This window comes from Anabrus simplex, chromosome 7 (genome assembly GCF_040414725.1).
Source record: "Anabrus simplex isolate iqAnaSimp1 chromosome 7, ASM4041472v1, whole genome shotgun sequence".
Taxonomy (NCBI): Eukaryota; Metazoa; Arthropoda; class Insecta; order Orthoptera; family Tettigoniidae; genus Anabrus; species Anabrus simplex.
The window spans coordinates 242,567,170-242,573,932 of record NC_090271.1 but is presented as its reverse complement, the minus strand read 5'-3'; the positions used below and the strand labels follow the sequence as shown (position 1 = coordinate 242,573,932).

Sequence of the window (6,763 nt, the reverse complement as noted above, 5' to 3'; positions counted from 1 at the left end):
TCTTCTTTTTACTCTTGGACAAGTCTTGAAGATGCTCCTAACTCTTCCCTTCTTTGAATCCAAGGCCTACTCCACCAACGTCTCTCCTTGCGGTGACGAATCATTTCCAAACAAAGCTCCTCCAGAGTCATCCTTAATAACCGCCTAATTTCTCATTTACGCGGACCCACAGACGACATGCTGACTAGAACTAAAAAGTCGCCACTTGCTGGGTGTGTGTGAACGGGTTGCCAGCCGCTGCTTGCTGGTTCCACTGCCGGCCTCTGATCACCAGCGGCTGGCAACCAGCCAAGTGTGACCCACGCTTAAAGATAGCCAGCGACCGGATGAAAGCCCGCTACGACATGCTGGTGAACTCTGCGAGTTTCCAGAAAGGTGACAGAGTGGGGCTGTACCGTCCGGTGTGGACGAAAGGGAAGTCACCGAAACTGCAGCCACAATGGGAAGACCCATATGCAGTCGTCACCAGGATCAACGATGCCGCCTACCGGATCCGACGGCCTCCCCTGGGGAAGATGATAGTTGTTCACCTGGATCGCCTGACACCATATCGTGGAGCAGCTCGAGACGAGCAGCCTTAAGGAGGGGGAACTGTAAAGGTTATATCGTCCGCCATGTCAACTTGCTGCGGGCTGGGGGGCGTCACCGTATCGGCTCACCTGCTTACGCTTCGACCGCGCTATCACCAACAAAGTTTAAGTGCTAGACCGGCCGCCTCTCGCTTCCGTTCGTGGCAGTGTGGCATGAGACTGTGGAAATTACCAAATAGAGGAGAAAGGAAATGTTATCGCTGCGGCGAAACAAATCATTTAGCAAGTGGCCCCCAGTGCCCTGCGAGAAACAAACATTGCCAGGCTTGTATTTTAACGGGACACTATCCGAAGTCGAAACGGACTTTCAACGTGTTAGGTCGTGTTACGTGCATGTAGTACGTGTTAAAGAGATGTTAAGTACAGAACAAAAATGGCCAGCCGGACACCAGTGGGATCCGAACCCACAACCTCCCGATTTCGCGTCGGTTGCTCTACCAATTGAGCTATGGTGGCCTAGGCCAACTTTGTTCTGTTTGAAAGGATCTGAGCTACTGGTCAGGCACTGCTGCTAGCACACTGTAGAGGTGCGTTTAAGTCGCCCGTTGTGGGGCATGTCAATGAATATTGAATTTTCACGACCGCATTGTAATCGAAACAGACTTTCAACGTATTAGGTCGTGTTACGTACATGTAGTACGTGTTAAAGAGATGTTAAGTACAGAACAAAAATGGCCAGCCGGACACCAGTGGGATCAATTGGTAGAGCAACCGACGCGAAATCGAGAGGTTGTGGGTTCGGATCCCACTGGTGTCCGGCTGGCCATTTTTGTTCTGTACTTAACATCTCTTTAACACGTACTACATGTACGCAACACGACCTAATACGTTGAAAGTCTGTTTCGATTACAATGCGGTCGTGAAAATTCAATATTCACTATCCGAAGTGTTGTAGAACAAAAATGACATATGCGTTAGAATCGGGGGTGTCAACTGTTGATGACGAAGTTTCTTACGTGGGCGACGTAAAATATGAAGTCGGCCCTGGATGTAGTAGTGATTTAGACTACACTTTTCTAACAAATGACTAAAAAAACTGGGAGGCAACCGGGGAAGCTCACCTGTCTATTGTCAGGAGTACCCTTCGTTTTTATTGATTGACTCGGAATCTACTTGCGGTGTTAATTGCTAAGAAACTTGGAAGGAATTTAAAAGGAAGCAGGTAAGCGATAAAGTAAAATTACTAAATACTTCAACAAGATTTTTCACTTATGGTAGAACCGATCCGTTGGATATTTTAGGAGAGGTGGAGGCGGACATAACGCATTCCAATAGAAAAATTAGTACAACTGTTGTAGTTATTAAAGTTAGGGGACCACCTATTTTGGGACGTTCCTCGGCTATAAAACTAGGAATGTTATAAATTTCTGAGCAGGTTAATCAGACGGTGGTTTCTGACACATCGAATTTTCAGCTTAAATTACCAATCGACCCGAAAGTCCCGCCAGTTATTCGACCTCTGCGGAGGGTGCTATTGGCATTGAAACAAAAAGTAGTACAACGTATACTTGAGCTGGAGCAAAATGACATAATTGAAAAGGTTGAAGGGCCGTCATGATGGGTTTCTTGTCTTGTACCAGTTCCAAAAGGTGACGGCTTTAGATTGTGTGTCGATATGTGAATAGCAAATAAAGCGGTACTAAAGGTTAGTCATCCCGTACAAACCATGGAAGACCTACACCCTGAAATTAGTGGAAGCAAATACTTTTCAAAGTTGGATGTTAGGTCAGCTTTTCACCATGTAGAATTGCATCCAGACTCGCGGGAGATTACTACATTTAGCACACATTTAGATTTATATAGGTTCAAGTGGCTAATATTTATTTTGAATCGGGCAGCTCCTGAGTTCCAAAAGATAATGGAGCATCTGGTAAGGAACAAGATTCCTACAGGAGTTTACATATCTATTGATGACATTCTGGTGCATGGGGAACAAAGAAATACATGATTTAAAATTTAAAAAGGTTCTAGAAGTTTTCCGCGAGCACGGCATTGAACTGAATGAGGAAAAGCGTGAATATGGTAAAACTTCAATTAAGTTCTTGGGTTACATATCAGCAAATGGCATTAGGCGTGTCGAAAACATAGTAGCGGCTCTGAAGAATTGCAGAAGACCGCAAAATGTGTCTGTGCTGAGAGGTTTTCTGGGCCTTCTGAATTACGTAAATCGATTTATTCTTAACATATCAACCATGACAGAACCACTGCGACAGCTTACACATAAATCTGCACGGTTTGTATGGAAACAAGTACACCAAGAAACTTAAAAAAAAAAGTACTTCCATCTGCTCCGTTTTAGGACATTTCAACCCCAAGGACGAAACGGTAGTGATGGCAGACGCTTTCCCAAAAGGACTTGGTGCGGAGCTGATACAACGCAACAACGAAGGAATACCACGCATAATTTGCTACGTTAGTCACAGTCTGTCGGGCGTCGAACAAGGGTACTCTCAGACGGATAAAGAAGCACTTGGGATTTTCTGGGCGTGTGAGCGTCTAAGGATTTTTGTGACGAGTAAGCAGTTTTTCCTAGAGGTAATTTTTGGACCTAGATCAAAACCCTGCGCGAGAATTGAACGTTGGCTTCTGAGACTCCAACCTTTCAACTTCCGAGTTATGTATGTAAAGGGGAAAAATAACATAGCAGATCCTTTATCATGGTTAAGTGAGAATTCAATCGGTGAAGCCAAGAAGGACAATTATCTCATCCACTTTGGCTACGTATTTGGCACCAGTTTCATTATCTTTGTGGGAAATGGATGAAGCTTCAAAAATTGATCCCACTCTAAAAAAAGGTCCGGTCGCAATTACAAACAGGGTGTTGGGATCGTAATGACGTTGACCTCCTTTCATTTCGGGCGATGATGTCGCAATTATTCGTCATGGACAATATATTACTGAAGGAAACTAAGTTGGTAATTCCGAGAAGTTTACAAACTAAGGTCCTTAGTTTGGCACACGAGGGTCATCCGGGAATTTTGGAAACGAAAAACGGACTCAGATGTAAAGTATGTTGGCCCGGAATGGACAAAGCAGCAGAAAGGACAGTGGGAACATGTTTGGGTTGTCAGACTACCAGGAACTCCGAGAAGCCTGAAAAATTATCCCCGATAATAATTCCTAAAAAGCCTTGGGAACGAATAGCTGCTGATATTTTGGGTCCTTTTCCTAATGGGGTACAGCTGTTGATCGTGATAGATGATTTTAGCCGTTTCTTGAAAGTGACAAAACTAAGTAACACTGACTCTAAAAGCATAATAAAGGTCCTATATGGCATTTTTGCAAGATAATGGTATCCTGAGGTTCTCTCAACGGCACAAACTTCGTCAGCGTAGGGACGGAAAATTACCTGCAACCGTGTGGAATTCATCACCACAGAGTTACCCCGTTACACCGACAAGCAAATAGCACAGTGGAAAGAATGAACCCAGGGATAACTCAACGACTACAGGTTACCAATGCCATGAAATTAGATTGATAGTTAGAACTAAATAAGTACCTACTGACGTACCGGAACCATGAGCACTAGACTACAGGGGTTAGTCCGACAGAGTTATTTTTTAAACAGAAAATTGAGGGACAAAATTCACGGTCTGGCCACATACAAAACAAAAGAACATTAGAAGGTGTGGTGGAACGAGACCTTATTCAAAAGTTTAAAAAGGGAAAATATGCGGACATTCGACGTGGGGCTCAAGAAAATAGATTATCAGAGGGCAAAAAGGTTTTGATGCGCAACCCCAAAGTAAACAAATTTTCAACCACATTTGGACCCACACCTTTAAGTCGTCAAGAGAAGGGCAATGCTGTGAGAGTAGAAACTTCGGATGGTAGACAAATAACTCGCAACTCTACATTCTTCCGGCGTTTTCATGAGCTCTTGTCTGAGGACAATTCTAAGTGTGTCGAAGAGCAACCAATGGACCAGAAGAAGAAAAACAACCAGAGAAGAAAGAAGAAGAAGGGAGCCAAGAATCGGGACCAAGACGAAGTAAACGATATAGGAACCCCCGGGATTTTTGTCAGACTACGATTTTTTAAAAGGGAGTGATGTACTGTAGTATCGATATGAAGAGGATCGATGTGTGTGTTGTACGATCGAGATGAACAGAACTGTTGTGTATGTTTTGGATGTAATGGCTACTGCCAATAAAATTATCTTTATTTCGTTTAAATCGCTATTTATTTAGTACAGCATACTAATTACTTGAAAATAAAAATATATGAATTATAATATATTGGGAATGGAAGTAGTTGAACTGGCTTTTAATCGTCATGGTTGGTGAAGTGGTGTGATGAAGGAGGTGGGGGATAGGATATATATTACCCGCACACTTTTTAGTGATTCATATTTGTACTAGGGTGAGGAGTAAGAAGGGAGCTCGCCCGGTTTCGGTAATACTGCCAACTGAATGGAAATGAAATATGAATTGAATCGATAATATGATCGATCGATATGAATTTTCTAAACCTTTATCATTTTAAGCCAACAACTTTGTTACACACACATTATATAACATATCTCGATGCGAATCTTTTTCCTAGCATGAATACTATAGTTTGGCTCTGCTGTGTAAACAACTAAAGTACTAGTTCGTAAAGTGTACGCCAGATGTCGCACAGCGATGCATAAGCGATTCATAGTTTGTGTTTGAAAGGTTGCCAATATGAATTTCGAAAATAACCGAGGTCGACCGATTCAGCACTACAGTTGGGCCCACGATAGTTGAAGTCTGACATTTGAGCGGCGAAAGGAGTAACTACGAAGTACGCTGCGTTGTCATAGTTGCCTACACCTGCGGCATATCACACTTTCATACAGGCTGAATATTGCATCAACTATGTTGGCCTAATGCAATTCAATAACCTTTGATCCGTTCGTTAGCTCGTGCTAATAATTCCAGCATTTAAGATGGAACACGTCATTGCCGATAAATATGATATTTCATATTCACTAAATTGGCAATAACCTCAACAAATGCACATGTTAAATACAGGATAGAACTATACAACTAGCCACTGATTTATTTACAATAAAATAAACAACGAAAATAATATTCAAGAAACAAACAGTTAAATTAGTACATAAACCAGCAAGAATTAACACAGCTAAATAAAGTATTACTCCGAGCATCATCACAAAAGCGACTGAGCGCAAACCAACCCACGTGGCGATAGCATCATTAAACGTGGCATCTCTGTTATCGTTGCCATAGCAACAGACCATTTTCGAGCAGCGTTAGTCAACTGTTTCGCTCCGATGGCGCTAAACGTCATACTTCAACTCTCGTGGGCCCAACTCACCGCCGCCTCGATCCTCCTGTACTGCCTGCTCTATGGGAGCCTTTTTGCGATTACGCTGCTGCAAAATTTCTCCGCTAGATGGCAGACATAGACGCACAATGGTCTATATAAACTTATTCTAATGACGACAGCCTACAAAACACTATGCAGTATGGTCATATGTTCACTGAAACTCGTAAATTACATCAGTAATATTGAATATCGGCAATATTACTGTATGAAGTCGCAGTTGGCCTCTTAATGCCAACTTCCTACAGGAAGTCTTAGAGTGGTACCGTACTTTTGTGTGCTTGCTAACGCAATATCAAATAATAGAGGTCTTACGAACTTAGTTAGGATAATATCACTAACAGTTTGCTGATGTCCTTTGACCTCAAACTGTAACAAAACACATTCTGAATTTTTTTTCTAATTTGTTTTACGTCGCACCGACACAGATAGGTCTTATGGCGACGATGTGATAGGAAAAGCCTAGGAATGGGAAGGAAGCGGCCGTGGCCTTAATTAAGGTATGAAAATGAGAAACCACGGAAAACCATCTTCAGGGCTGCTGACAGCGCGGTTCGAACCCACTATCTCCCGGATGCAAGCTCACAGCTGCGTGCTCCTAACAGCACGGCCAACTAGCCCGGTATTCTGAAAGGGAAGACGTCGCAAGTCCTCGTATTACACTCGTACGTTTGAAGGACTTCGACAACAGGGCACAGCAATTTAAACGAAATCCTGCAGATGCTCACCAGAACAAAAAACAAAGTTTCGGCATCGAACTCCTGCTCTGTCCTGATGTATAATCAGTAGGGAGCGGATTTTTATGTGCTAAAAATGTGACAAATATTTTTTATGTGCTGAAAAACTTTAAAATATGCGAT

General features: G+C 42.8%; 1 non-coding gene across 1 annotated transcript; it reads right to left on the bottom strand.

The window, feature by feature from the left end:
- Positions 1 to 969: 969 nt before the first annotated feature.
- On the bottom strand, positions 970 to 1,046 carry TRNAS-CGA (transfer RNA serine (anticodon CGA)). The gene has a single exon. It is a non-coding gene; the product is annotated as a tRNA-Ser (tRNA).
- Positions 1,047 to 6,763: the final 5,717 nt, after the last annotated feature.